The following is an 8,791-nucleotide window of genomic DNA, read 5'->3' as shown; positions in this document are numbered from 1 at the left end:
GCAGGTATAATCTATCAGATCTCGGATAGTAAGTGGGTGAGCCCTGTGCATGTAGTACCTAAAAAGGGAGGCATCACAGTCGTGTAAAACGATAAAGGCGAACATGTAGCAAAACGATTAGAAGGAGGATGACGGATGTGTATAGATTATAGAAAATTAAATAAAGCAACTAGGAAGGATCATTTCCCTTTACCATTTATAGACCAGATGTTGGAGCGTCTAGCCAGACACTCTTACTTCTGTTATCTAGATGGATACTCTGGATTCTTCCAAATACCTATCCACCCCGAAGATCAAGAAAAAACTACCTTTACATGCCCTTATGGAACTTTTGCCTATAGACGAATGCCATTCGGCCTCTGTAATGCCCCAACTACTTTCCAACGCTGCATGATGTCAATCTTTGCAGATTACCTAGATGGTATCATGGAAGTATTTATGGATGATTTCTCGGTTTGCGGATTTGATTTCCAAAATTGTCTTGCTAACCTTGAGAAAATCCTGGAGTGATGCGTGGAGGTGAACCTTGTACTAAATTGGGAAAAGTGTCATTTCATGGTGATTGAAGGGATTGTTTTAGGACATATAGTTCCGAAAAAGGTATAGAGGTAGAAAAAGCTAAGATAGAAAGTATAGAGAACCTAAAACTACCCAAAACTATCAGAGAAGTCCAAAGTTTTCTTGGACATGCTGGATTCTACCGGCGTTTTATCAAGGACTTCTCCAAAATAACTAAACCTTTAACTGGACTTTTAATGAAAGATGTTGAATTCATTTTCGACGGAAAATGTAATGAAGCATTTAATCTTTTAAAACAAGCGTTAAATTCAGCACCTATTATGCGATCCCCTGATTGGTCAGAACCTTTTGAGATAATGTGCGACGCTAGTGATTATGCCGTTGGAGCCGTTCTAGGACAAAGGAAAGGTAAAAAAATATATGTGATTTATTATGCCAGTAGAATCCTAGACGCTGCCCAACTCAACTACGCAACAACTGAAAAGGAATTACTCGTTGTAGTTTTCGCTATAGACAAATTTAGATTTTATCTAGTAGGAGCCAAAATTATAGTTTACACCGATCATGCTGCCATTCGTTACCTATTAAGTAAAAAAGATGACAAGCCCAGGTTACTCCGATGGATTCTATTACTACAAGAGTTTGATTTAGATATAAGAGATAAAAAAGGCACTAAAAATGTAGTAGCTGATCACCTCTCTAGGCTAGAACATCTGAAACCAGACTTAGTACCCATAAATGACGATTTCGCCTATGATAGACTGATAGCTAGTCTAGAAACCATTGAAGATGACAACCTAAGCCCTCATGAGCACTTCCAAAAATCCTTAGCAGTAAGTAATGTACCACGGTATACAGACTTTGTTAATTACCTAGCTGCTGATATCGTACCCCCTGATCTTGACTACCACCGCAAGAAGAAGTTCTTCAACGATGTAAGAAACTTTTATTGGGACGAACCGCTCCTTTTCAAAAGGGGTAAAGATGGCATTTTTTGCCGTTGCATCCAGAAGAGGAGATAAAAAGTATAATTGAGCATTGTCACTCTACACCCTATGGTGGACATGCGAGCACCTCTAAGACATACGCCAAGATTCTTCAAGCTGGCCTATTCTGGCCTACCATGTGGCGTGATGGCCATGCTTACATCGTCAAATGTGATAGATGCCAACGCACGGGAAATATTTCAAGGTGTGACGAAATGCCTCTAAGAAACATTCAGGAAGTAGAACTCTTCGACGTTTGAGGTATAAATTTCATGAGACCTTTCCCACCATCCTTAGGAAACAAGTATATCTTAGTAGCTGTGGACTACGTGTCTAAGTGGATTAAAGTTATAGTTGCACCCACAAACGATACTAGGGTGGTAATCAAGTTATTTAAAAACTATATATTCCCTAGATTTGGAACATCCTGTTTAGTCATAAGCGACGGAGGATCGCACTTCATATCGAGAATATTTGATAAAATTTTAAGAAAATATGGAGTTAGGCACAAAGTAGCAACACCATACCACCCACAGACTAGTGGCCAAGTAGAAGTATCCAATAGGGAGATAAAACAAATTCTAGAAAAATCTGTTTCAATATCTAGAAGAGTCTGGTCTCAGAAGCTTCAAGAAGCATTATGGGCCTATAGAACCGCTTTCAAAACCCCTATAGGAACTACTCCCTACCAATTAGTCTATGGAAAATCCTGTCATTTACCTTTTGAACTAGAGCATAAGGCCTATTGGGCATTTAAAACTTTGAATTTAGATTACCTGACCGCTGGTGAAAAGCGTATCCTTGACATTCACAAACTAGAAGAACTTAGGTAATCTGCCTACGAGAATGCCAAAATATACAAAGAGAGAACAAAAGCTTGGCACGACAAAAGAATAGTGAAGAAAGATTTCAATATAGGCGACCTTGTTCTCCTGTTCAACTCTAGGTTACGACTTTTCCCTGGGAAGCTACGCTCAAGATAGACTGGCCCTTTCAAAGTATCTAAGATTCTGAGATCCAGAGTTGTAGAAATCAAGAGAGAAACCTGTAGCCCATTCATTGTAAATGGACAAAGACTGAAGCTCTTCGAAGGAGGAAACATTCCAACAGACTACTCAAGCCACACTCTGATAGATCCACCAATTCTTACTACAGGTGTATAAATTCCGATCGTCAAGCTAATGACGTTAAACAAGCGCTGCTTGGGAGGCAACCCACGGTTTTCTTACCTTGTTTTACTTTTCTTTTGCATTTATTTACTTTATTTATTTTATTTTTTATCATATTTTTCACCAGGACTAAATGTTTGCAATGTTTGTGTTTTCATGACCCTTTTTCCTAACTTTTACATGATGCAGGACTTCGACGATATACACGTAGCTTTCAGGGATGATGCCCAGAGAGAGCGGTACATATCTCTCCACCAGCGCCCTATGGGCCCTACACGCTACCCAGACCAGCACTGCATGGAAGCCCTGGGCATTGAGCCAAGCATCCAATTTCTGAGCCACCAACTCCATTGGGACGAGTTCGTTGACGACCTGAGCAACACCTACAGGAACTTGACATTGGAGTTCCTCAGTTCATTTGATTATGATCCTTACTCTGGACCAGATGGGTATGCTGCTTTCTGACTATTTGGGATTGAGTACTCTTTCAGCCAGAAGGAGTTCGGTGACCTATTAGGCTTCCATACCACCCCCGACGCTATCCCTGAGACACCGATGGGATACTTTCTGGGTAAGGAAGTGGAAAAGTCCTGGAGTGATATCTCAGGTGGAGGGAGTCAGGATCCTTCTACTCAGTTGTCCCAGGCTATACACAACCCTGCTTTTAGGTACTTCCAGATGATACTGGCACACTCCTTCCTTGGAAGACCAGATGCTGAGACGTTGCTGAGTGAGGAGGAGATATTCTTATTGTTCTGTGCATCCCAGTCTCGCCCAGTGGCATGTGGGAACTTCCTGTTGTGTGGCCTCAGCAGTGTTGCCAGATCGTTCGAAGGAGTCATTCATGTAGGAGGGATCATCACACAGATTTCCATCGCCTTAGGTCTATCCCGCAAGCTGCTACATCTCAGGACCTACTGTGGGTACACTACTATGGATATCGATTTTTACTTGACTAGAGGGTTGATGAGGAGATCCTCGTCCAATCCAAGTCAATTCAGATTGTTGGTCGATAGCGAGGCGATACATTATTTTACACTGCCTGATCCGATGATGACTAGTGTTCATGACCCAGCTAACTGGAGTTATGCTTTGGAGGGTTAGAGAGAGACTATCGAGGAGCCTAGATCTCCACCTGTTGCTGAGTATACCCCTACACCGCCTTCACCCAGGATCACTGTATTCTCTAACAATTTATCTTTGCAAACCCCAAACATCCGCACCCAAATTGCAGAGTGTCATAGAGAGATTGCCGGGCTTAGACAGGAGGTGGCTGACCTTACCTTACAGATGGGAGTATCCGACCTTACACATGCTACCGAGGCTGAATGTTTATACCAGGAGATCGCAGAGCTCCGCCAGGAGATAACCATGCTTCGGGGATCTAGTCAGGCAGACGAGTCCCCTACTATTTGATTCTACCATCTCGTTTTATTTTGTCTCATTTATGGTTATATTTTTCGCATTTACCTAACTTATTTTATATCATTGCATTTGGGATATTTTATTAACTATGTTAGCACAATAATATTTCCACATCTATATATCTATATTTTATATGTGTTTATTATATTTATATTTTTATTATAGTCTAATTATATTAATTGTTTATTTATGTATTAGTCTAATGTTTTAATTTTATTTTTACAAAATTGTGCAAGCCTTATATCACTAGGAAAATACAATGCAAATGCTATCTGGACCCCCCAACCGAAAAGAGAATGAGAAGCCCATGCCAAATGACCAGAATCCGGCCCAGCCAAATTTAGCCTTGTGGCGCCCGCCATAGATGTTGTGGTGCCCGCCACAACGTCTGTATAAGCTCGGGGCAGACTCACATTTTTCACCATTTTCATACTTTCAAACCTCCAAAACCTATTTTTTCACCTTGCAAAAACGCCCTTGAACCCCACAAAAGCTCCCACATTTCTCATCTTCACACCATACAAGTCATTTTCCCAACTTCCATTTTCATTTTCATCCGTCAAACCTCATAAAAATCCCACCTTTATACAAACCCATCTTCATCTTCTTCATCATGTTCCAAGAGATAAAATATGGAGTTCAACGGATTCATCCTTCGTGAAGGGAAACCGGGAGATATGCAGAGGAAGATTATCGAAAGGTTGCAAAATCGGGAAATTCTCCTGACAAGGTATGTAGATGAAAATTGTCTTTACACTTTGGGTATCTACCATAGCATTTTTTATTTATTAGATAATTTAGGCTTACACACTTTCTTTTCAAACAAAGAACCTACCTTTGAGCGATTGAAAATCGAATTTTTAAGTTCTTTAATCTATATTGTCAATCCTAACACCGCTAGCACAGTTGGTACTGTCCGATTTAGAATGTTTGCTGTTGTGTATGAATTCAGTACCGACGAACTAGTAGGCATGTTAGGAATTCCTCATGGGGAAGATGCTATTTGTGAGGCCCCTTTGGATTCAGATTGGTCGGTCGAGGTGTTTTCCTTCTGGCAGAGATTGTCTAACACTTCAATAAATTCTTTTGAAGGAATTCTTGCCTCGACCATCCATAACACGACCATCAGAGTTTTTAGATATCTGTTGGCATGTACTATTTTTGGTCGGGAGAATCCAAACAAGGTCAATGCTCGAGAACTTCTATTTTTGCAAGGAAGCCTCACAAATAGAAGAATTAATTCGGTCCCGTTAATGATCGCTCATATGGCTTTAACTCTTAATAAAGTGGGACCTATTGTTTTCGGAGGACTCATTACGTCTATTGCTCGGGCTCTTAACATGAACAATGAGATAGGTACTTTAGATTCCTTAGCTCCTAACACAATCAACCTAAAATTTCTGAGAGATATGAAATTGTGCCGATTAAGGAGAGAAGGAGGTTATGTGCTTATGATTCATGGTGTACCTATCCCATATGTTGTCTTACCGTGCACTAGACGTACTGATGTACGTAATGAAAGGAATTGGACCTATGTTTTAGATGCTCCACCTGTTTTGGGTCCACTTCCTCGTAATGTTCCTGATGAGGAGGGACACGACACTGATGAAGAATATGATCGGAGAGAGCAATCTCCCGTACCTCATGTGTCCCCCCATCACCCTTCACCACCATATAACGCACCATCTTCTTCTTTTGCAGGTTCTGCTCCTGGATTCTATATTACAGAGGAGATGTGGCGCGACCACATGGCTAGAGAGCAGAGGCGTGACGACCTACTCTCTACCATTCAGCAACAACTGGATGATAACATGAGCTTCATGCAAGAATCGCAGCGGAGGACAGATAGATCCTATGAAACTGTTGTATAGTCCTTGCTTGCGATCACAAATGAGCAATCCCATCAGCAACACTACCACCGTCAACAGTCTGCACTGATAGAGGCCACTCAGGGTTCCATTTTGAGCAACCTTCGAGAGGTGAGGATTGCTCAGGATGCCTTACAGGCCAGGATGGATCAGAGAGACCGTCGTTGCAGCCGAACCCGTCGTCCACCTCAGGATGGCGAAGGTACCAATGGTCAGCAGTAGGATGTCAGATTACTCTCTCTCCTTATCTTATTTCGAAACATTGGGGACAATGTTCAATTTAAGTGTGGGAGGAGATTTTATCGTTTTCTATTTTCTTTACTGTTTTTAGTTAGATTGTTTATTTTTATGGCTTTTTAGTTGTTTACTTTATTTCATTTAGCTTTTAGTTTGAGTGTTTTAGATTATGCATGAGTCTGACGAGTCACCAGTATAGTGTATCTTTAGTACAGTCTAATCTCCCCATTTCCTTTAGCCCTACCAAAATGTTTTGCAAAAGAAAACAATATTATTTTGAAAGTTTTTGGGTTTTAAAGACGGGTTTGAGTAAGGATGTGGTGACTTGGGAGAATTTTTTGAAACATCAGTATTGTTTTAGCACCATAGACTTCATGAATATAGGAATCATCCCTGAAACCCCATATACCATGGCCTTAATCATCATTTCAGTGTAAGTCCTTAGTAGTTTATTCCAGCAGTCAGCTCCGACCTACGCATCCTCTACGTAGGGGACCAATGAACATAAGTGAATGATCTAGTGAAATAAATAAAAAGAAAGCAAAAAGGAAACTCCGGTATAGGTGACCCTCTCAAAGTCATTTAAACCAAAAAGGTTGTAAAAGTTTGCTACAAAAGGAAAAGAAAAAGAAAAACTCACCCGCTGTTAGTTGGTTCAGAGGTATCTGGCACTGAACTCGGCAGGGCGAATTACGATCCGATCCCCCATAACTGCAGTTGGGTCAAATAAAAGGGTTTACACAAATTTATGTGCTAGGGACCCCATGTTTGGATCATAATCACTAACAGGTCACTCTGCTATGAAGCATGTACGGATAACGGGCTTAATGTGATTGTGCCTGAATGAAAAGGACACAAAAAGAGATGAAGAGGCAGGCCTAGGTATTGTGGGATAATATGAGTTGGTTAATATAGGAATGGAGTATATTTCCGTGTTTGCGGATAAGTGTCATCATGATACCCTTAGTTCACTCAGTTAGTACCTATCACTACATCCCGACTTGAACTTAGAAGCCTTTCTAGCCCGAATCACTCGTTGACACCAGTTTTTCTTCTATGAGTTTTTTAGTGTTTTGCTTGAGGACAAGCAAGACTTTAAGTGTGGGAGAATTTGATGACACTGAAATTCACCGTATTTTCGACTCCAATTTCGCATGCATTTTAGTTGTTTTATTATTATTTTGTTATGTTATTACTATCGTTTTCTTTGTTTTCAGGTTTTTAGTCTAATCGGAGCCCCGATCGAGAAAAGGAGTAAAAACGAGCTAAAAAACCCTAAAAATCAGCATTTTGCACTTATGGCTCTCATTGTGGCTGGCGCCATGGGTCCAACCATGACGTGTCATAGCTCAACTTCCTTCAACTGCCACGTCTCCCACTATCTCCACTTGGGCGGCACGAGAAGAAAACTTTTCCCTCCCAATTTCAAACTGAAGGGCATCCTTGTCATTTCCATTATTTTCGTTGCCTATAAATAGATACTCGTTTTCATTTGTTTCATCATCCAAACTTAGAGCAAACTTAGTTTCAATTAGGCATATATTCAGTATTTTAAAGTGGTAATCGCTTCACATTGGGGTGTTGCCACAATTGTGTAATCAAGTCTGTAATCGAGTTTGGAGCACTTTGAAAGGAAGTTAATCCTGCCGCCATTTTCATTTCCGTTTTGCATTTTATTCAACCCTCTGATTGGAGCAGGTTTTTATTACTTTGCCTTTATCTACTTTTATTTATTTCCCGCACTGTCTTTACTTTCATTTATTTCCCGCACTCGCATTACTTTTATTTATTTCCCGCACTCGCACTACTTTTATTTATTTCCCGCACTGTCTTTACTTTCATTTATTTCCCGCACTCGCACTACTTTTATTTATTACCCGCACTGTCTTTACTTTCATTTATTTTCCGCACTCGCACTACTTTTATTTATTTCTCGCACTCGTACTACTTTTATTTATTTTCCACACTCGCACTACTTTTGTTTACTTTCCGCACTCGCACTACTTTTATTTAAATTAAAATGCACCTTTACTTTACCAGGTCTAGCTAAACCTATAAAGGTTAGAATGTAAGGATCGTAATTGAATCGATAATCCGTACAATTGTTCGTACAAACACTTAAGGCTATTTTGACTTTCAACTTAAGTTTTCCCGCACTTAACTTCCATTGGGTAAGATCGAAAGCTGATAACACTGAAATTTACCGTATTTTAAACTCCGATTTCACATGCATTCTAGTTGTTTTATTGTTATTTTGTGGTGTTATTGCTATGTTTTCCTTTGTTTTCAGGTTTTTACTTTAATCGGAGCCCCGATCGAGAAAAGGAGTGAAAAAGAGCTAAAAACCCTAAAATTTAGCATTTTGTACTTGTGGCCTACCCCATGGTTGGCGCCATAAACCCTGCCATGATGTGTCCAAGCTCAACCTCCCTCAACTGCCATGTTCCCCACTACTTCCACTAAGGCGCCTCAGAATGGTCTTGTGGCGGGCACCATGGCCTTGTGGCGGGCGCCACAAGAGGAAAAGTTTTCCCTCCCATTTTCAAGTTGAAGGGCATCCTTGTCATTTCCATCTTTTTACTTGCTT

The sequence above is a fragment of the Lathyrus oleraceus genome, chromosome 7 (assembly GCF_024323335.1).
Source record: "Lathyrus oleraceus cultivar Zhongwan6 chromosome 7, CAAS_Psat_ZW6_1.0, whole genome shotgun sequence".
NCBI classification, from domain to species: Eukaryota; Viridiplantae; Streptophyta; class Magnoliopsida; order Fabales; family Fabaceae; genus Lathyrus; species Lathyrus oleraceus.
Note: the sequence above shows the minus strand (reverse complement) of the source record.